This window comes from Rhineura floridana, chromosome 2, assembly GCF_030035675.1.
Source record: "Rhineura floridana isolate rRhiFlo1 chromosome 2, rRhiFlo1.hap2, whole genome shotgun sequence".
NCBI classification, from domain to species: Eukaryota; Metazoa; Chordata; class Lepidosauria; order Squamata; family Rhineuridae; genus Rhineura; species Rhineura floridana.
Genome location: NC_084481.1, coordinates 193306295 through 193329403, shown reverse-complemented (window position 1 = coordinate 193329403; position 23109 = coordinate 193306295). Strand labels below are relative to the sequence as shown.

Here is a 23109-nt window from a genome sequence, read left to right as displayed (position 1 = left end):
TGCTTCTGAAAACCAGTTGCCGGAAGCCTCAGGAGGGGAGAGTGTTCTTGCACTCGGGTCCTGCTTGCGGGCTTCCCCCAGGCACCTGGTTGGCCCCTGTGAGAACAGGATGCTGGACTAGATGGGCCACTGGCCTGATCCAGCAGGCTCTTCTTATGTTCTTATGTTCTTATGGTGACATCTCTTTGCCCCACTTAGGGATGGGGGAGAAATTAGCTTCTGTTTGCATTTAAAGGTGAATCTACCAAATCCGCACTTCTCCTACCAAGACGTGAACCAAAACACAGCCGTCCTTTGAAATTCACACTTCCCTGAATTTTCCGATGCCGTTCTCCAGCCAAAAAATGTGTAGAAAAATACATATACTAGTGTACATTGTGCATATGTTAATTAAAATGATGCATATATTAATGAAAATACATACAAAATGCATTTTATTGCTTGCAAAAATGTGTATAATTCAAAGCTGCATACAAAATAGGTTCGTTCAATTAGGATAAATTTGCTCTAAAAATGCTGATGAATTTTCATGAGCATTTAGAAAAAACAACACCCGTGAATTGTTGTGGAAATTTGGAGAACTGAATTTAAGATTGGAAACATGAGAAGCTTGGAGAACTGGAAGGGATAGAGTTATCCATCCCTGGTCCCCATTCTGTACCACAAGGTACCACAAGCAGAGCTCCCCTTTCCCATCTTGCAAGTAAGGTTTTTGTTTCGTTGTTAGCGGTGGTGTCAGTGTTCAGTAGTAGTGACAGCCTGCATAAAAAGAGGACAGGATGCATTAACAACAACAGCAACAATGGTACCAGGCCAGGCACGGATAGCCAGTCTGGCTGCAAAGGCCTGGGGGGTGATGGGGAGAGAGATTTTCAAGTAAACATACAAATCAACTAGAAAAGCAAACCCACTGATAAACTAGAGCAGGGAATCTCTGGCTAAGGCTTCGGGACATGTCTCTTTCCCTTCTTTGCCTGGGCAGAATGGAAGAGAGCCAATTACTTGCTATCCAACATGATATTGATTGAGCCGCTGCTGCAGCAGCATATCAAATCTCAGGCCACGTCCATCCTGCTTGTGGCTTTTTTACACCCCCCGCCCTCTGTAGCAGCACGTGGATGGCAGCCAGATGAGGCGACCGCAGGCATATCGATCAATCTGTTCCCTCATTCCCATCACCATGGCAACCACTCACTGCTGCTGCTGCAGTGCTGTTTACCTGGCCCAATTTATTCTCCTCAACAGTCTCTTTCCACTCCCTCAGTTACTATTACCCTGGCATGATATTGGCAAAGTGCTCAGCAGATGTGAAAAGATGAGCTTTTAGAGAGGATGGAGAGGAGCTGTGTGTGCTATTTTTGCTTTTTTATTGTGTGGGTGGACCCTGTGTCTGAGATGCTAAGCTTGGATCTGGGGTCCTATGCCAGGACAGCCAGGTTTTTAAAAGGACGTAGTGCAGTGTCTGTATAAAAAATTCTTTCTTACCCCACTGGTGTATCTCATCAGTGCAGAATGCTATTATTTAGAGGAAGGAGCTATAGCTGAGTAGTAGTGTCTGCTTGGCACGCAGGAGGTCCCTGGCTCAGGCATCTTCTGGTAGAACTGGGAATGCTGCCTATCTGAAATCCTGTTGAGCTGCTGCAAGTCCTTACGCATGATACTGACGGATGAACGGCCTGACTCCATATAAGACAGCTTCTTATGTTCAATAGTCAATTCAATTCAATCTTTTTTTTCAGTCAACCGACCACAAATACAAACATAGTATTAAGTATTAAAAATAAGACTACTTGGTATGGCAGACAGCAAAGCAGTTCAGTGGAATTAATTGTCATTCACAATCTTACAGGGTCTGGTCAAAATGGCCAAGTTCAAAAATTTGGCCACTTGCACAGTGGTTGCCCTATCAGAACCCTCAAGTAAAACAGTCAGAAGAAACTCAGAAGGGTGGCCTGGGAAAGACTGCATAATAGGATATATTAGATCTTTTCTGGCCCCTTCATAATACCTACAATTGAACAAAACATGTAAAACAGACTCCACCGTTATCACAAGGACAGCATCTATTGTTACGTGGAGTTTTATCGTATCTACCCTCCAGAAGTTTAGAAGGTAAGACATTAAATCAAGCCAGAGATAATGCCTATACTTGGGGACGGATAACCAGCTTAGACAGTCTACAATAGTCTACAGTTCATTGTTGCTTTTTGCCTTTAAAGTCTGATATGATTTGGGCCCAAGGTATTTCAAGAACTGCCTTCTCTGATACAAGTCGCCAGCTAGGTGAAGTCATCCAATGAGGCCTTGCTTCCTGGCCTGCTACCCATCAGAGATTCAGCTGGCAGTGACTTGGGAGAGGACTTTTTAAAGGAACAGAACTGCTGAATCTAGCACAACATGAAGACTTTCCTCTTTGCAAGGAAGGCCTTTGCGTCTTAATGTGCGTGGTGACCTTTGGTAACCGGTGTTTATGGCTGTTCTTACAGTGTCATCTTCCAGGTTTTTGTCTCTCTGTCCCTTCGTTTTTAAGTAATGATGTTTTAGTCTTGTATTGCATCTTTATTGTATTTTAAGTATGCATTCGCAGAGGGGTCGCCGTTTCAGTCTGTTGCAGCAAAAAGAACAAAGTTTTTGTAGCACCTTAAAGCGGTGGTGGGGAAACTTTTTCAGCCTGGGGACCACAATCCCTTCTGGGCAACCTTCTGAGGGCCACATGCCAGCAGTGGGCAAAAGTGGGCAGGGCAACAAATGTAAATTTTACCTTTGTATAGTAGGCTAGTTTTTACATACACACACCCTGCTCTATCCTTCATCTGGACAAGCAAGAGGCATTATCAGGCCTGGCACCAGACTGCAGAGGCCCTCAAAGGCAGCAGGGCTGCAGTGGCGGCGACACTACTGCCACTGCCACCAGGGGCTTAAATAGGCCCAGTGGATTAGTGTGCTGTGCATGCATGCCTGCCATCACCCAAGCTGGCGTGTGTGTGTGTGTTGACACCCCTCCACCATCCTGGGTGATGACAAGCATGCACATGAAGCACATTGCTGTGGCGCCACAGGAATTTGCATGGCCAGCCCGCAGCATTGGCAGTATTGCCTGGGAGGGTGGCTGCTGCTCCATGATCTGCAGCAACATCAGTTTGCAGGGCGCATGCTCTGCAACCTGAGGCTAGCACGGACTACAGAGCAGGAGCTACAACCACCCAGCCCCAGCAGGAAGGCCCCCCTCAGTACCAGGGGCCCTTGGCCAGTGCCCAATCTGGCTGCCCGCTGGCACCGGGCCTGTTCAAGGACATATTACAACCAGGCACTTGGAGTGTGAAGCAGAGCCAGTGAGAGGTGTGGCCTGGAAAAAGTTCTAAGGACCAAAATGAGAGGCCTGGAGGACCATATTTGGCCCCTGAGCCTGAATTTTGCTACCCCTGCCTTAAGACTTACCAAAAATTGTATTGATTAGTAGGGCTGTGCACCAGATTTGGCCAAGGCCCAAGCCAAATCAGGCCTATTTTGAGGCATTTGGGCCTTGGCCGAGCAGAATTGGGATGGCCCTAGATCTCTATGGGTTAAGTTGGGCGGCCCAGAGTGCTCCAGGGCTATCAGGAGTGGGGTGTCAATCAGAAAGGAGAGGCAGGCATGTGCAGGGAGGAGGATGTTGAGTGGGAAAGGCACCTCTTTGCAGGACAAGGGAGATCCCTTTCCTGCCTGACCTCTTCTTCTTCCCACCAGGCCTCCCCAAGCCCCACACAGTATCCAAGTCCCCTTCGCAAGTGGCTTCCTTGCATACACAGAAGCTGCTCACAAAGGAGCAGGAGGGAATCCTCCTGCTGATCAGCAGGTAAGCAGGAGGATTCATCCTGGCAGTGCTGGTCACTGCTCCTTGAAGGGCAGCTTCCTTGCAGCGAGCTGCACCGTGTCACCTGTCTACTCTCAATGGGGAGGGGAGAAGGAGGTGTAGCATCTTCTCTTGCCCACTCCTGACCATATCTTGTTTAAAAACACTATATTAGAAGCTCAACTGGAGTGCATACCGCAGATCAGAAAAGGTACCGCCAGGGCCAAGAAGATGCCAGCATGGTTAACGAGCAAAGTCAAGGAAGCTCTTAGAGGCAAAAAGTCTTCCTTCAGAAAATGGAAGTCTTGTCCGAATGAAGAAAATAAAAAAGAACACAAACTCTGGCAAAAGAAATGCAAGAAGAAAATAAGGGATGCTAAAAAAGAATTTGAGGAGCACATTGCTAAGAACATAAAAACCAACAACAAAAAATTCTATAAATACATTCAAAGCAGGAGACCATCTAGGGATGCGATTGGACCCTTGGATGATAAGGGAGTCAAAGGTGTGCTAAAGAACGATAAGGAGATTGCAGAGAAGCTAAATGAATTCTTTGCATCTGTCTTCACAGTGGAAGATATAGGGCAGATCCCTGAACCTGAACTAACATTTGCAGGAAGGGATTCTGAGGAACTGAGACAAATAGTGGTAACGAGAGAGGAAGTTCTAAGCTTAATGGACAATATAAAAACTGACAAATCACCGGGCCTGGATGGCATCCACCTGAGAGTTCTCAAAGAACTCAAATGTGAAATTGCTGATCTGCTAACTAAAATATGTAACTTGTCCCTCGGGTCCTCCTCCGTGCCTGAGGACTGGAAAGTGGCAAATGTAATGCCAATATTCAAAAAGGGATCCAGAGGGGATCCCGGAAATTACAGTCCAGTTAGCTTAACTTCTGTCCCTGGAAAACTGGTAGAAAGTATTATTAAAGCTAGATTAACTAAGCACATAGAAGAACAAGCCTTGCTGAAGCAGAGCCAGCATGGCTTCTGCAAGGGAAAGTCCTGTCTCAGTAACCTATTAGAATTCTTTGAGAGTGTCAACAAGCATATAGATAGAGGTGATCCAGTGGACATAGTGTACTTAGACTTTCAAAAAGCGTTTGACAAGGTACCTCACCAAAGGCTTCTGAGGAAGCTTAGCAGTCATGGAATAAGAGGAGAGGTCCTCTTGTGGATAAGGAATTGGTTAAGAAGCAGAAAGCAGAGAGTAGGAATAAACGGACAGTTCTCCCAATGGAGGGCTGTAGAAAGTGGAGTCCCTCAAGGATCGGTATTGGGACCTGTACTTTTCAACTTGTTCATTAATGACCTAGAATTAGGAGTGAGCAGTGAAGTGGCCAAGTTTGCTGACGACACTAAATTGTTCAGGGTTGTTAAAACAAAAAGGGATTGCAAAGAGCTCCAAAAAGATCTCTCCAAACTGAGTGAATGGGCGGAAAAATGGCAAATGCAATTCAATATAAACAAGTGTAAAATTATGCATATTGGAGCAAAAAATATTAATTTCACATATATGCTCATGGGGTGTGAACTGGCGGTGACCGACCAGGAGAGAGACCTCGGGGTTGTAGTGGACAGCACGATGAAAAAGTCGACCCAGTGTGCGGCAGCTGTGAAAAAGGCAAATTCCATGCTAGCGATAATTAGGAAAGGTATTGAAAATAAAACAGCCGATATCATAATGCCGTTGTATAAATCTATGGTGCGGCCGCATTTGGAATACTGTGTACAGTTCTGGTCGCCTCATCTCAAAAAGGATATTATAGAGTTGGAAAAGGTTCAGAAGAGGGCAACCAGAATGATCAAGGGGATGGAGCGACTCCCTTACGAGGAAAGGTTGCAGCATTTGGGGCTTTTTAGTTTAGAGAAAAGGCGGGTCAGAGGAGACATGATAGAAGTGTATAAAATTATGCATGGCATTGAGAAAGTGGATAGAGAAAAGTTCTTCTCCCTCTCTCATAATACTAGAACTCGTGGACATTCAAAGAAGCTGAATGTTGGAAGATTCAGGACAGACAAAAGGAAGTACTTCTTTACTCAGCGCATAGTTAAACTATGGAATTTGCTCCCACAAGATGCAGTAATGGCCACCAGCTTGGACGGCTTTAAAAGAAGATTAGACAAATTCATGGAGGACAGGGCTATCAATGGCTACTAGCCGTGATGGCTGTGCTGTGCCACCCTAGTCAGAGGCAGCATGGTTCTGAAAACCAGTTGCCGGGAGCCTCAGGAGGGGAGAGTGTTCTTGCACTTGGGTCCTGCTTGTGGGCTTCCCCCAGGCACCTGGTTGGCCACTGTGAGAACAGGATGCTGGACTAGATGGGCCACTGGCCTGATCCAGCAGGCTCTTCTTATGTTCTTAAAATCCTATTTTAAGTTAATATAGGGTTTAAAAAACCCATATCTCCACCCCCTGAATGGCTTCAGGGATGGATCAGGGGGGCAGGTGGTCCCCCGGTTGGGACAAGTCAGATTAGCCCTCCTTGGGGCTCACAGATCGGGGCTGTGGGGCAGATCAGGAGTGCTGTGCATAGCCCTGTTAATTAGCTGCCCCGAACTTTTTGGAAAGCTGAGCATTTGGGTGGGGGGAGAAGAGTTTGGAGTGAGTTCAGATCCATCAGATCCAAAGTTCCTTGTTCCCCCAAAACACACATGGAATTGGAAGGGGGAAAAGTGGACCCCACTCATGCCCTTGCTAGAGTAGAATGGCTGGGCTATCGAGCTGGGAGTTCTTCTGCAAGGGTGGATCTCCCCCATCTCAGCATCATTACAAGATAGTATTACTGTGGCTCTTGGGAGCAAGCCCCATTGAACTCAGGTCCCAAGTAATTCATACTCATAGACCCATTGAAATAATCAGTGGACTTAAATCTATTGATTTCAGTGGATCTACTCTAAGTGTGGCTAACATTGGATATCACTCAGTGGGACTTACCTCTGAGCAGATCTGCAAAGGATTGTGCTGTAAGTCTGCTTTATTCTGTGTAAGGGCATTGGTGTTTAATTGATGTTTTAATATTGTAATTGTCTGGCTTGGTTTTTTTTAAATCATCGAAGCCACTTTGGATGGGAAAGTTATCTACAACTACAGAACAAACAAACATTTTGCACTACCCTTTACTAAGTTTCCCATATTTTATCCAGAACAGGCCAAAGTCAAGGACAGGATGTTGGGCAAAGTGGGCCATTGATCTAAAGCAATAAGGCTCCCCCTCCTTTTTAAAAATCAAATAAATAAGAGGCAGGGAGAGAAGACCCAGATCTTAGAAATTAAGCCACTATGAGGAAACCTGATCTATCCATAAACTGGATGAAGCCAGAAGCAAGGAAGAGGTTGTGATTTGCTCTCCAAAGCCCTATCAGGGACACGGAGCAGCAAACGCAAGAGGAGGAGATCTGGAAGGGAGATTTGAGATCAGAAAACCCAGTTCTGTTAAAAATTTGGAAACAAGATCAGACTACAGATATTATTTATTACATTTATACCCTACTTTTATTTCATCATAGAACCTAAGTGGCACACATGTGGTTCCCAAGCAGTCTCCCATCCAGAGACTGACCAGGCCCAGACCTGCTTATCCTCAGCAAGGTGGTGGCCTCATGTGCCTTCAGACCATACCCTGGGAGATATAAGTGATACAAGACTGGAGAAAGTAGTAACAAAGTATGACAAATCCTACCAATTACATGAAGCATACCTGTATTCCTCTGTGAGCACATAATGCTACCCTGCTGTCTGCTTTAGTCATTGCTTTGCTTGGGTCTTGTTACGCTGTAACTACCAGACAGGGATGGGCCAGCAAACCCTCCTCCCAAATTGGCCTATAATTAGCCAGAAAGCATCTTGGGTTCTTTGGTGTGAATAATACCAGAATCGTATCACATGGTCTGGTATCATGTTCTTCTGAGCCACCAAGGCAGTTAAGGTAACTTTTGTGTGTTTTTCCTATCAGACAAGCTCATGCATGCATGTGAGAGGACCCCCTCCCCACATTTGCATGCTGTAGGGTTGGCTGTACTCTGGATTCATATCTGGGACCTTCACCATTTAAAATATGAGCTGTTTTACTTCACTTCCTGCAGCCCCTGCATTTCTGGTGTATATGACTGGGGACCCATCTGCACTATACATTTAAAACAGCACCATACCACTTTAAACAGTCATAGAGACTCATAGCTTCCTCCCCCCCCCCACAAAAAAAATCCTTGGAACTGTTGTTTGTTAAGGGTGCTGAGAGTTGTTAGGAGAGCCCTCTTCCCCTCACAGAGCTACACTTCACAGAGTTCCCTAGAAAGTGGGATTGATTGTTAAACCACTCTGGAAGGTGTAGTTCTACGTCATCTGTGGGGGGAATAAGGGCCTCCTTAGCACCCTTAACAAATGACAGTTCCCAGGGTTCTTTGTGGCAAACCATGTCTGTTTAAAGTAGTATGATCCTGCTTTAAATGCATCATGCAAATGTTGCCTGGTTCTGGAAAGGGGCGGGCAAGGTAGAAACAAATGCCTCATGGCATGCCTATAGCTGAGTGGTTAGCAAACTAGACCCAGGAACTCTCTCTCTTTTACTGCTGAAATTGCGTTGTTCCTTTCCTCCTGGTGAGACTCGAACTCCCATCTCCTGCTTCCCAGCCCCATGACCTCTGCAGTGAGCCACTGGAAGATGCTGCTTTCGGTGTAAGTCTCTGGCTGCCCTTGTTACATGTCCTGGTCTATACATATGCCTGCTTAGCAAAAGGGTATTTCCCTCCCTGGGTGAGTCTTGAATGCTTATCTTTGGAGGATTGTGTTTGCTTTCTGAAGGCCTCCTGCCCAGGGATCTGCGTAAGTACTGGGTTGTGTGAGCTCTTCTTCCTCCCCTTTGTATTGTCTAGGATTTTGGGGTTGGTCTGGTCCCCTCCCTCTTATAATTCTGTGCCTGCAGAGATTAAACGTGCAGTTTTTAGTAGAAAAACCTGCTGAACTAGTCAAACTAGTTCCTTTCATAAGATAATAGTTATGGCCAAGTCTGTCTGTGAGTTAATGTCTGTGACTGGCTAATCTACATGCCAAAAGATGTGGTCCAGAGCATCCTGTTGCTATGGAACTCTGGCAGGAGAGTGATTCCTTCCCTTCCCCCAATCCTGGAACTAGGAGGTGGTCTGTGAGTTAGTCTGAGGTGAAGCTGGAAGCTGGAAAGACATAGAGAGGTTCACCTTGTGCTCTGCCCTGAATCCAAAGCTATGGGCTTTGGGGATTCTCCTAGAAACTCAATGGGGAAGCAAGCTCTGTTGGACTGTTCATACTGAGAACCCCTCCATCTTATGCCCAGGTTGTATATATGTGTAAATAAACCATATATCATAAAGACACCACAGTCTCTATTGACATTCATTCCAAGGAAACCAAATCCTGGGTAAGTGCAGGAACCCCTGGAAGTCTCGCACTGCTTGGAGATTGGCGTCTACTCAACAGTATGTTGTACTGCAAAGCAGTGCTTCTGAGCAGCATAAGGGGATTCAAACCCCTGTCTGGACTCTAGAGACATACCTGGGGACTGGCAGCATTGGATTCATTGCTGGCTGTGTCACTGGGGCTGATGGACTGGGGTACTGTGGTATCATTTTGCATGTTGATGCTGGGTTGTGTTGCTGTCATGACTACATTAATTCCTTCCATGTGTAGGCGCTATGTGGGTGTCATCACTGGCACAGTCCTTGATTGGTGGGCTTTGGCACCAGGGATACTGAGGTGCAGAGTGTTTGCCATTTTACAATGAGTTTGGGTTTTCCGTGTTGTGTATAGCAGGGGTGGTATAGCTAAAAATGAATGGAAATAACCCTTCCCCCTTCTCTATGCACTCCTCACACACCCATCCATCTATCCATGCAGACCTCAGCATAGGACTTGGCAGCTATGGCATCTCTTTTCTGCTTCTCAGCTGTTTCTTATCAATCAGCTGAGCAATGCAAGGGGATCACACCGGGAGGGCAGATTTAACTCTTCCCTAATCCCTGATCCTGATGAAGACCTCGTATTCCCATGCTTTTTAATAAACCTTAATAGCACTGCGTGGGACCACTGTCATTGGGATTGCAGAGGAGAGTGAAGGGTTAAACCTCCCCTCCCCTGCGATGCCTCCCTGCCTTGCTCAGCTGATCAGGGGCGAGCAGCTGAGCAGCCCTGCCTATTTCCCCAGCTGCTCAGCCATTCCTGCCAATCAGCTGAAGAGCAGGATTCTGTGGCCTGTGCTGCCAAGAGGGGGAAGGCCCCCAGTTGTTGAGCATGGTCCACAGTGTGGCAGTTCCCCATCCCATCTTGTCATATAGGATGTGGCAGCTGTTCTGCTGGTGTGATGATAGATACCCTCCCTTACCCCCAGCATAACTGATGCATAGGATTGCTCTGTTAGGTCTTTAGATGTGTCTGTAGACTCCTCTCCTCAGAGGGTACATTTTTAGATTGTCACAAGTAAAGCAGTTGGCAATTGGAAGCCTCCTCCTCTATAGACACCGGGGCATGCCGCCTGCCCCATATGGGTAGCAAAACCCCATCCAAGGCTAGCACACAGGGTGGTTTTCATTTCAAGAATGCCCTTGAGTTTGGATGGTGCCTCTTGCCAGTGTTGCCAATGCAGGACAGAAGTAGGGTTTCCACCAGGGTTTTTGATTGGCCTAGCCAATTGATTCATTTTTAAAACATCCTATTGCACAGGCAGGGCTGGTGCCAGGCATGACTGGGCCCTTGGGCACCAGTCTGTCCCAGGCCCGTGGCAGCCATCCGCATGTACCACCTACCTCTCTGTGGTGAATGCTGACCATGCTGCATCTGCATGCATGCCATCAACCAAGATGGCGATGGGGGCTTCCCTGTGGGGCTGATACCCCGCCGCCATATTGGTTGATGGTAGGCATGTGCGTGCAGCACAGCCAGCATTCACCGCAGTGGGAGAGGTAGGTGAGGCATGCAGGTGGGTGTTGCGGGTTGTAGGGGTGTGTGCCTGGGAGCCCCTCTCTGTGATCCATGGCAGGGTTGGGAGCCTGTGCTGCTGCAGATTGTGGAGGGGCCCTTCATGGGCCCTTGGCCAGGGCTCGACCTGGCCTCCCTGTGGTGCTGGCCCTGTGAATAGTTTCATTAAATAAAACAACAGTTGATCATTCTAGATAGAAAGTAGAAAATGAGTTGTTTTTAAATTGAATGCTCATACTATACAAGCCAACGTAGCCAAAATATGTTTTTAAAGTTTTTTTTAATGTTTTTAACGTTGTTTTGTTTTAATGTATTTTAAGGTCTTTTTATGATGTTTTAGAGTGTTGTTTCTGTTTGCCGCCCTGGGCTCCTGATGGAAGGAAGGGTGAGGTATAAATAAAATAATAAAAATAAATAAACATAGGTTTTACTTTCACGGGTCAGATAAGGGAAATACAAGCAACCCCATTCAATCTTCACTTACAAAAACGGCCTCCAGCCTCTTCTAGTAGCTGACTCTACAGTAGGGTATTGCTGTACAAACCCTACTCCACCCCACTTTGCTCTTCTCTCCTCCACTAAGCTGGGACACACCTTTTATTCTGGATTCTTTTGTGTGCACTTCTTATTTTCCCGAATGAAGTGAGTCAACTGGCTGGGAAGCTAGCTGGCCTCCACCCCTTCAGAGTTGCGAGGACGGGTATTTGCATGTGTGTGAGAGATGGTGGGGGTTCCTGCTGGGCTCCCCAGGCAGGGAAATGTGCGTCTCTCCTCCTCACAGAACGCAGGCTGCAATTTCCGGCAGACATTTGAGGTCCCCGACATCTGCATAATGTGCACCGGTCTCCTAGCAACCAGGAACAGCTGTCTGACATTTCCAAGATTAAACTGTAACTATACACGACCATTGCCAAGGAGGACGGGGGGGGGGGTGGAGAGCAGGAAGGCCTGTCGTTTGGAGGCTGTTTCCAAGCCATTTATGTTTCACTTATTTCCTGCTCTGAGGAGGGAGGCTTGAGATTGTAAGGTGGGGCCGCCACTGCTGCTAAGAAGGCAGATTATGCACATGACATGTTTTTGTTTTAGAGGGATGGATTTTTTTGGTTTGCTTTTGTTTTTGCAGGGGAAGGAGGCCTACCTATCACAGAAGTAGACACAACACTAAAAGCTTCATGAGTAGATTCTCCTGTTCCTGCTGGCCCACAAGGAAAGAAATCCCTGCTCCAGTTTTGGATTCAAATAGATTTGCCAGATTTGGAATAATGGGAATAGGTGTAGAAACACACTCACTGTTCTGCCGGTTCCAGTGTGTCTCCACCACTCTTTTCTGAAAAAAGGGGCACACAACACTAGTGAACCCTCACCCCTTTTTACTGTAAAACCTGCTGGGAGCAGCTTTAAAGAGATTTTGCAAATGATTGGCAGATCAACCCATTCCCCCTCCAGGTGTGGCTAATGGAAACACTGTGTTTACAGCCTAGGTGCTAGCTTTTCCCCTCCCCCTTTCTTGACTCTCTTCAATTCCAGCACTATGAGAGCTTGGAAAAGTTACTTTTTTGAACTACAACTCCCATCAGCCCAATCCACTGGCTATGCTGGCTGGGGCTGATGGGAGTTGTAGTTCAAAAAAGTAACTTTTCCAAGCTCATAGATTAGAGATGGATCCTTCAAAGGAACGTCATAGCATAAGGCACACTCTGGTTCTAAACACCTTGAAGCTGAGCTCCCAAGCACACTTACCTAGGAGAAAGCCCCATTGAACACAGTGGGACTTACTTCTGAGCAAATGTGTGCTGTCAGGCAACAGCCCTAGACACATTTACTTGGGAGTAAGTCTCATTAAAGGCCCAATTGGCAGGGCTTGTATAGCTCTGAGGGTGGTATTTTGGAAGTCCAGATAATCAGCTAAGCATTGGGGCTTGCCAAGCTCTGTGCATGGCATTATGTATGCCCCAACAATCTGCTGTAGGCAGAGCTATGCAAGGCCCAATGACCAGCTGATTGTCGGAGCTAGCATAGCTCCATGTGTGATACTACTCTGCAAGTTGGGATGATCAGCTGATCATCAGCATGGGCAAAAATGGGTAACCTGACATCATTGTGATTTGGCCTGCAGGGGTGGGAGGGATATGGACCCAGTCTGCTGGTCAGATACGGTTTTCCACCTCTGCATTAAACTGACTGGGATTGAAACCTATTTAGGATTGAGGTGTCAGTTGTACACTGAAGATCATTAACTAGTGGGCTGTTTTCATCCCTCCCACAAATGTTTCTGTGTGGGCCTTCCCAAGACGCCCACACATGTAGCTTTTTCTTTTTTAAAAAACTATTTTTTTGCTTGCTCCTCAAACACAGAGCCCTTGCTAGCCGCTTTCAGTCCCCAAATCAGATGCCTCTTACTACCTTTAAAAAAGGCCTTTTCAGCCTCTGGGCTGCCACCATTGCAAGAAGGTCTAACAGCTCAGGAATCAGGCATTTCCCCTAGTTTCTAAGACCTCTTTGCAATGGTGGCCCTCCAGAGAGAGGGAAAGGGAGAGGGAAAGGAAAAAGCCACTTTTAAAGGTAACAAGAGAGCTTTACTCCTTTTCATCTCATTACTGTACAGCAGGGCCCAGCTCATACAGCAGGTTCCATTCCAGACCGTCGCCGCCAAGAGAAATCCACCGTAAAGCGGAACGCATTGACTAACATTGTCTAAAATGGCGCCTGATGCCCGAAAAACACCATAAAAGTGGAACAAGCGCCTTAGGAGTGGGGCCGTTCTGCAATTGACAACCGCCATATCGGTGGAACGCTGCAAAGCGGAGCGCCGCAAAGCGGGGCCCTACTGTACTGTGAAGGGGAAGAAGTATCCCTGTTCCTATGCTGATTGACAGTAGTGCGAGTCTGAATGTGCACGTGCATGGGGGAAAAGGCTTTCCGTTTGTCTGAATGTGTATGTCTGTGTGTTTCTGTCTGCATGCTGAGAGAAGAGCCCTTGCTGCTGTTGGCTCCCACCTTCTGCACCACCAGCATATGGCCCTCAGAAACATTTCACTCCAGAAGGAATGTGGTGCTTGACAGAAAAAAAGTTCCCCACCCCTGCATTAGAACTGTATACATACCAGACACAACAGTGTCTTGTAGCCCTAAAAAATAATAACAAATGCATCATGGCATGGGCGTTTGTGGATTAGAACTCACCTCATCAGGAATGCGAAGTGTTATGCTCGGTCAGTTATACTCTGTATGTGAGCGCAGAGGAAAAGTTTGTAAACGGGGCTGGGATTGAGTGAGCCATGAAATAGAAAAGTAGAGACAGGGCCTTATTGGTGGTGGCTTCACAGTTATGACATTTCCCCCAAATGAAGTGCAGCTTTACTCATCAATACAAGCCTTTAAACAGGTTTTATTCTAAGCTGCTTACTGTGAAACATCCAATACTGCTGTTTTAAAGGTTGGCTATTCTGTAATTTTTTGGTGGTATTTTATGCTTAGATCTATTAGATTTATTTTGTATATCATATGTTTATACCTATGAAAGCTGATTTGAGAGGTCAGTGCCCTACATAAATATTCTCCACAGATCAAAGAGTTGTGTAACAGTTGTGAAAGTGACTACATGTAAAACAATAATTATATATGTTTAAAAACAGCCCATTCCGTCTCTACCAGGCTATATCAAAAATTGAAAGTAAACTATCAGGTGCAATGTGGTCAGAGTAAATGAGCCTCACAAGACCTGCCCAATTCGTTGCACTGGTCATAATTTAAACCAGGCGAAAGATGAATGCATGAAACCAAAGGCTGAAGTTCCAGACTTTATTTTAAGCTAAATAAACAAACCCTCTGGTGATGTAATACTGTGTCCCCAGCCCACCCTGAAACCTAGGGGCTGTTTTTCTTCCAAAAGGCCAGAAGAGACATACCATCTCCACCCCACACCTGCTGATGCTATGTTATTGCTTTGTAATCATTTACTACTTTTTTTTCAGTTTTGCTTTTAAATTCTTTGGGGTTGCTTTTACACAAACAAGAATGGAAAAGTGCACGCATACACATTTTGGCTGCAGCTGTCAGTTCCTTTTGGCTGCTCTCTAGTGCCAAGGCCAGTGAGATCCAGGAATTTATCTCTTCGTGCCAGCAAGAAATCACTGACCCAAACAAGGGAGTCAGGAGAACTTGGACTGGCGTTCTTGCCAGGGATCAGCAAGCCACCAGAGGGAAGGGGGCTGCTGAGTCATCTCTGTTTCAGCTGCTGCAAGTCTTTCCAGGGGACACTGTTCCTGCTGCTGTTGCTAAGATTCCTGGGAGCTGACTGATGGCTCCTTCTATAGTCATGTAAAACACACATGCAAGTCAGAGGAGTAAGAAAATACCAGCTGGGTTTGGCTTGCTTCAAGAAAACAGCTTGCTGGCTGTGGTTAGCCAATCTCTGTTGGTTCTGCCCCCCTCCCCACCTTGGGACTACTGAATCTAGTACATGGGTCCTAAAGATGGAAGGTTTGCCTTAAACTTGGGACACTGAGTTCAAATCCATTGCAGTAAAGAGATTTAAGGGGTAATAACTGTCCCAAGGCCACTCACTGGGCAGCCTTGGGTAAGTCATGAGCATAATGGGAGGCAATTGGGTTTCCTGAAGATCTGAAAAGGCACGAGGGTAGCAGTAACAGGATACAATCAGTACTGAAAGCTTGCTTTGCTGGATCAGACAAGTGATCCTGACCACATTCTGAGGTGGGGGAGGCCTGGGTCCCACCAGAAAGAGTACACTTGAATTGACTGAGATCATTTCAAAGGCTCTTTAGGGTAAACCACTGAATCCTGGCTTTTTTAAATGTGAAAACAGAAAAATGCATAAACTCTCTTGAGTGAGGTGTTCCTGTGGCAATTGAACAATCATGTGTTTGTTTCTATTGGGGACTTAGTCAGCTTCAGTTTTCACTCCCTTTCGTTTGGTATGCCTTTGGCATGCCAACAGTTATTTGGACAGTGTTCTGCTTGAAACTGGATATGCTGATCTGATGCTTCAGGAAATTGCTGGTGGAGATCACAGAAGGGTAATGGAATGTTAATAATAGGCAGCATGAAATGATGCTGAAGCGATACACACCCTTTTATTTCAGATGGCTAGTGGGGTTTGGTCGTATGCTCCAGTCACCCAAATTTGGTCTGGGAAACTTGGATCAGATTAGCTAGCTTTATTTGCTTTGGTTGGCTTCTGATAGGTTTGCTTCCTCAGCAGACTGGAGCTGTTTGTCTTGCTCAAGTCAACTGGGCATATCTTACGAAATTACTTTCCCTGTTGTTATAGGGCCTTCAGCATGTATGCATCTCAGTCTATCAAGTTCTTTGCCTGTGCTATTAGGGTTGCCATATTCCAGTTCCACAAATCTGGGCAGGCTAATTTGCATATTATGCAAATTATTTGCATGTCATTTGCATTTTATGCAAATTATTTGCATATTAATATTTGGATTGTCCAGTTGTTTTGTTTTTGTGCCTAGGAATTACCACCAAAAACCGGGGAAAGATGTGAGAAATCTTTTTTTTAAAAAGCAACATTTTCAGCCTTAAATGCGTAGACTCTAGTTTCCAACACTATGGAATATTTATTGATTGATTAAGAGGATTTATATCCTGCCCTTCTGCTGTTAAAAACAGAGCTCAGGACAGCTTACAAATATAATAAAAACAATAAAAATACACAATCAATATAAAACATAATAAAAACACAAAATAGCAACAAACAAAGTAAGTCAGGGCAGCAGTACGGTTAACCATTACATATACGATATATTTCAGAGATGTGGTGGGTGGAGAAAAACAAGAAGCCAAACTGTTAGGAAAAGGAGTCTTTCACACCACATGCTCAGTTGTAAATACTGTTGCAGCAAGTTTTACAAGTTCCTCCAGTATTCCACTGGTACAGGCACTCAGACATTCAAAGTATCTGTATGTTTCTTAGGTTTTATAAAAGCAGAGCTTTGCTTAACTCAAAATTTCTCCCTTTGATCAACCACATCTACACAGGTTCCACCTCCATACTCAAAATGAAACTGGGCCTGGAAGTATGCAACAACCGCACACATACCTTGCTAATTAGATTACCAATGCCAGGATGTCTGTCTTATCGACTACTCTCCTACTCCCCCCCCCCCCCAGCATCATGAAAGACTCAGTCCTGGGCTCAGAAAGAAAATAAATATCTGGTCCTCTTCAAAGTACTCATAAGCCTCTTGTTTTAATTAAAATAATAATTATGAATTCTTGCTCTTATCACTAATGGGAGTTAATTATCTTGCATATGCTGCTGTTGCTTCTATGGCTGTAATGGGTTAAAGATAAGTGAAATGCAAATAGGAAAACAACAACACAAAAGGCAGTAACACTTTCCTAAATGTAATACCATACCAACCACAACAAGATTCCTATGAGTAAGGCAGAAAACTCAGCATCCCACAACCAGTCAGGATTCATAACCAAAAACCCAAACTAAAAAACTCCTAGCAGCCAGTCAGCCAAGGTCACAGAAATCTACATGCAGCACAACCTGACCTGGGGACTGCAGTTAATGCAGAATGCTGCAGCACAATTGCTGACATGAATGAGATCCTATCAGCATATAATACCTCTGCTCTGAAATCTGCATTGGTTGCTGATTTGCTACCAGGCCAAGTTCAAGCTGTGCTTTCCATGTTATGGGCGCCACATAGTACAGTACTTGTTCTGCTGTTGTAAGAAATCAGTCCTGTAAAGTGGCAGCACCTATTGCTTTGGAACTCCTTGCCTATTGACATTAGGCAGATGCCTCTTTTCAGCACCTGCTAAAATCAGTTTTCTTGAGGCAAGCCTCTCCAGGCATGTGGAAGCTATTGTGTTTTTAAATCTGTTTTTAACTCATTGTTGGTTTTATTATTTTGAATGTTTTTAAGTATCTGTTCTTAACGCTTTTGCCAATAATTTTATTGTTTTAATTCTTTCTGTAAACCACTTTGAGATTTTTTACAGTAAAGCGGTATATAAATGTTGTAAATAAAAATACATAAATAAATGTTGGAGTCATTGTGGCCCTTGACTCTCTTCCCACTTTTAGGAACCAAGGAATCTGCCTTATACTGATTCAGGCCATTTCGTACCATGATTTCTTAAATGCAACACCATACAAACCACAACAAGATTCCTATGAGTAAGGCAGAAAACTAAGCATCTCACAACCAGTCAGGATTCCTAACCAAAAATATGATAAATGAAGAAATATTTATATAAGCATGACTATCAAATATATTTATTATTTACACAAACTGTAAAGATATTTATAGTGCAATCCTAGGTTTATTTATTCAGAAGCAAGTCCCAGTGTATTCAGTGGGGCTTACTCAAACAGGGACAGAAATGCAACCTCAAGTGATAAGCAACTTCATTCACACAACCCAAAATTCTGAATCATGCCACTTTCCGCTGTTTTGCAACTGTTTATACTTGTTTTTATGGTTATTGGATTTTAAATGGCTTTATTTCTTGTGAGCTGCCTTGGTTTCCAACCCTACATCACAGGGTTGTTGGAAACACTCCATACACGCGCACACACACACACTGCAGATGTATAAATACATATAGCCCATACAATAGTTTATTGTCAAACCAGTTGGTCCTTGCAGAAAAATCAGTATTAGTTTTTAAAAAATCAGTATTAGTTTCCTACAGAAGAAAAACTGTAATACCTAAGTAAGCCCTGCCTACTTGCTTTAAAATAGGACTGGAGGGAGGGACAGAAAGAGTTAGAACACAAACACGATTCTTTTTTACATTCACTCCAAAGTCCCATTGATTTTCAGCACATTCATAACCATGTCTACTCAAAAGTAAGTCCTATTGAATTCAATGGGATTTACTCTGGGCATATGGGATTAGCATTGCTTTTACAAAAGCAAGTATTGGGAAGGTTTTCAAAACACTGCCCAGGATCTGACTCCTGCACACAAGAGGAAAAAAAACTGAAATGTATATACTTACCCAATTTATGAGATTTTCAGATAAACAGGGGGGGGGAACCACCATTTTCTGGCATTGCAATGAGGTTTTCTAGACACTGCCTCAGGTCAACCAAATACAACCCTGGCTTCACTGATTGGCTGCAATCCTGAATGGGCGGGGTTAAAGCTACAAAGTGCTATACAGTACTGTTTAAAGAAAGATTTAACAGTCAGGGGGATGGCTGACATTTTTATGTATAACTCGAGAACCGGACCACCTAGAAACTTAATTTTTTTTAAAAATTAAAGCTGAGAATCTGGGCCACCTAATGGGCTAAACGGGCACTGGGTGGCATGCAAAGAATCCAGGTAAAACCCGGCTAACCGGGCAATATGGCAACCCTATGTGCTATCCTCTAATATCATTTGACAAAGGCTCTACATTTTAAATAACTGTGAATTTATGTTGAAGTTGGAGCACTGTGGTAGGCTTTTGGCCCATGTCCTGCACATGGTGTAATACTTAGTGTTCTGTTACTTCCTGACCTTGGATGCTATAAAAGTACCTTATTCATTCTCCCCACAGATTCCATCTCTTTGTTATTGGTATCGGCAGGGAGCAGAAAGTTGGCAGATGGGAAAATGTTTCATGTGTAATACATACTATGTGGGGCTGCCTTCGAGGATGGCTCAGAAACTACCGTTGTGGCAAAACACTGCAGCTTGACTCCTTACTGTGGCTTGCAGCATGGTGTACATAACTGCAATAGTATTGTTCTTCGGCTCAGTTCAAGATGCTGGTGTTTCCCTTTAACATCTGAAATAATCTGTCTGGGGCCTGCATACCTGAAGGACCATGTCATCCAATAGATGCCTCCCTACCTCTAACTCAGGTAAAAAACGGAGCCTTGCTCTGTGTCTCCCTGACTTCAGAAGTGATGCAGGTGGACATGGGACATAACACAAGACATACTTGGCTGTGGAGCCAAAACTTTGGAATGCCCTTCTGTGAGAGGCCCACCTGGCCACATCTCCAGTCTCCTTCCAACATGGAGTGCAAACTTCTCTTTATAGGAGGGTTTTTGAAGAGGGTTACATACAACATTGTTCTTATTGATTTTTGAAAAGGGTGTCGTGGTTAGAATGTGGGCGAGAGCTAGGGAAGTGTCTGTTTTTACAGCTGTTACTAGTTTTTATTGCTTTAACTTTCATTAAGCTGTCATGGGGTCCTTGTGTTCTGAAATAGCGTGGATGTGGAGAATCACGATCATTGTGCCACTTACCACAAAAGCCAAGTTTACATGTGCTTCCTTGCTTGCATTATTATTCACTAATGCGATTTAAGAACATACCTACAGCCAACAGATATTTCTATCAAACTTTAAAAACCAGGGAAATTGGGCAGCTATAGTGAATGCACCAGGGCAGCAGGAGACCTGACCTCCTCTCTGAGATATTGTACTGCCCTACAAAACCTTTCAACCTTAAAAGTAAAAAAGAGGCTATATTTTAGTACTTGCACAATACTCCCACAAACATGTATTTGTTGTATTCACATTTTCAGATGTGCACCTGTACTGTGTGAAGGGTCCTCTAAGAAGGTTGGATTTCCACAGGCAGAAATAGCAGTTTATCAGTAATGGCTGTTGAGCATGCTTAGGAAACTGTGTGCGATTGACTTCCTTGGCAATTTTCATATTATGTTGCCACTTTGGCCAGTTTAGCCCAGGTTGAAACTGGTAAGTAAAAACAAAAGCACACAGAGGGCTATTTTATTCCACTCAAGTGTTCTGAGGGATTGAAAGATCTGCCAATTTTGGTTCTCTCAGTTTGTCATTTTTCCAATCTTAAAATTCAGTTGTCCACATTTCTGAAGCAATTTGTGGGTTTTTTCTTTTAAAAAAATCCTCATGAAAATTCTTCAATATTTAAGTGTGAATTTATCCTAATAAACACAGTTTTGTATGCAGTTTTGACTAATGTACACATTTCCCAAGTCATTTCTCCTAATGTAATGCTTTCTGAATGTTATTAACACTAATATATTCATTTCTATGCACACTTTCCACTAATATATATATACCATATATATATATATATATACTATATATAATATATTGCTGTTCTGGCCTCCTGCTGGGAGGAAGGGCGGGATATAATTCAAATAATACATAAATAAATAAATAAATAAAATATGCAGTTTTGCAAATATTGGTTGGTTGAAAAACTGCATCACAAAATTTGGATAAGCGTGAATTTCAAAGGATGGCTGTGGTTTGGTTCTCATTTTGTATTGATGATGATAATCGACTGCCTTCAAGTCGATCCCGACTTATGGCAACCCTACAAATAGGGTTTTCGTGGTAAGTGGTATTCAGAGGGGGTTTACCATTGCCTCCCTGTGAGGCTGAGAGGCAGTGACTGGCCCAAGGTCACCCAGTGAGCTTCATGGCTGTGTGCGGATTCGAACCCTGGTCTCCCAGGTCATAGTCCAACACCTTAACCACTACACCACACTGGCTCTCAACAAGTCTGTGACAATGTTGCTTCTGTCTTAACAAAGGCAAACTACTCCATGTCTGTTTCCCAAGAATTCCAGGAGCCGGATCTGCTGACACAAACTGCCCCTAATCCTGCAATCCTAGGCTAAGATAGCGGTAGAGCTATGAATATCAGAGCTGAACTGGGCTCCATCTCATTCACATTTTTTTGGTGCAGCCCATTGTATTAATTTGTATTAAATTCTTGCCTCTTTGTTTTCATCCTGATCGCACTCCAACCTTTTTCAGTTCTTCTATTTGTCCATTCAGCAGCAGGCATCTTACTGTCTCCCCTCACTGGATCGTCACCTTCTAGTGGTGAGTGGGCTTGCGTGTTCCAATGAACCCTGTGAGCAATGCCGTTGGGAGTCATGCACTCCCAGCAGGGTCACCCATGGCAGTAAGGTCAAGGGAGAGGAACCAGACAAAGAACAATCCAAGAAAGTCCTCAACGGCAGAACAGGCGGAGGATAACAATGTGTACGTTACAACGGCTGTGAAGGCGGATGAAGGCTGCAGCAGATAAAAGACTTCCAATCATCGTGGTATCCCATGCCATTGGATCAAAGCCTTTTTCTGTCAAGATTGTGTGTTGATCGTCATGCGCCGATATCCTCACATAAAACAAACTCACACACAGGCATCTCTTACTGTCTGGGCTAAAATGTACAGTCATTCTTCTGTTGCAACCCTTTTTATGTGAAGGAGACACCAAAACTATCACAGCATAACTGGCTACTCAGATCAGGACAGCTGGCCCTTACTCAGCATTCACTGTGCATCCATGCATTGCATGCAACTTTGGCAAAATAACCATTTTGCAATATAGCAAAACTACTAACAGACAATACAAGCACAGAATTAATTTTGTTGGAAGGGGGGAAGGAAAAAAGTTTGAAAAACGGAAAGAATAGAACAGAAGCATTTTAGAAAGGTATCCTGGTTTAGTGAATATTTTAAAAGTTTAGTCAAAGAAGGTGCAACATTGCTTCATAAAGATGCTCAGATTGGTGTATTAGCACACACATAAAGGCAATGAATTAAAGAGGTGGGGAAGCAGCTATAGAGAAGAAAGTGTCACTATTTGCTGCTTTTGGCTGACCCTAAAAATATCACAGCAGAGGCAGAGAGGGGATGTTTCATTAAGGCATGAGGAGTTCATGACATTTAGGACTTTGTAAATCAACTCCAGGCCCTTGAATTGTTCCCTGAAAAATACTTCCTTGACTGAGATTAGATTAGAATTTTCCATTGTAGTGCTAGAACTCAAACCAAGGTGCCACAGCATGCAAAAAATCAAAATAAAATAAATGGGAAGAAACTGCACAATATGGTTTCATGAGGCTGCAATCATATACCCACTTACTTGGGAGCAAGCCCATTAAATTCAATGGGAGTTACTTCCAAGTAGACACATATGGGATTGCACTGTTGCAAGCTGCTTAAATTGCACAATCATGACCCAGACAACGTTAAGCACTTTAGAGTCCCTTGGAGAGATTGAGGCATGTGTATAACTCTCCTATTGAAATCAGTTACATTTATAATGCTTCTTTTTGGCTGGATCAGTTCATTTACTGCACAAAAAATCAAGTCCATTTTTTAGTACATGGGACCCTCATAGGGGCTTAACAATTAAATATAAAGTCATATAGCAATTAAAATACAAGCACAATAAAAACATTGGATCAATTAAAATAGCTAACAGTGAACTCTGCAACACTTTTGTCAAGCTCAAGAGTGGCAAATGCCTTCTTGAACTGGGAAGTCTTTATGATCTTTCAAAAGGTCAAAGGCAACTTGGCCTGATGAACCTCTGTGGTCAAGGCTT

The 23109-nt window shown here is 44.2% G+C and overlaps 2 long non-coding RNA genes across 2 annotated transcripts in view; one reads left to right on the top strand and one right to left on the bottom strand.

Annotated features, from left to right (window-relative positions):
- Positions 1-23109, top strand: part of LOC133378396 (uncharacterized) — a 41416-nt gene that overhangs the window by 13207 nt on the left and 5100 nt on the right. The window contains exon 2 of the long non-coding RNA XR_009760999.1: positions 19325-19631. This is a non-coding gene — a long non-coding RNA (uncharacterized LOC133378396). The remainder of the gene's footprint in view (positions 1-19324; positions 19632-23109) is intronic.
- LOC133378394 (uncharacterized) lies at positions 460-7668 on the bottom strand. Its single transcript, XR_009760997.1, has 3 exons — positions 7536-7668; positions 1486-1727; positions 460-759 (listed from the first exon to the last, which is right to left on the bottom strand). It is a non-coding gene; the product is annotated as an uncharacterized LOC133378394 (long non-coding RNA).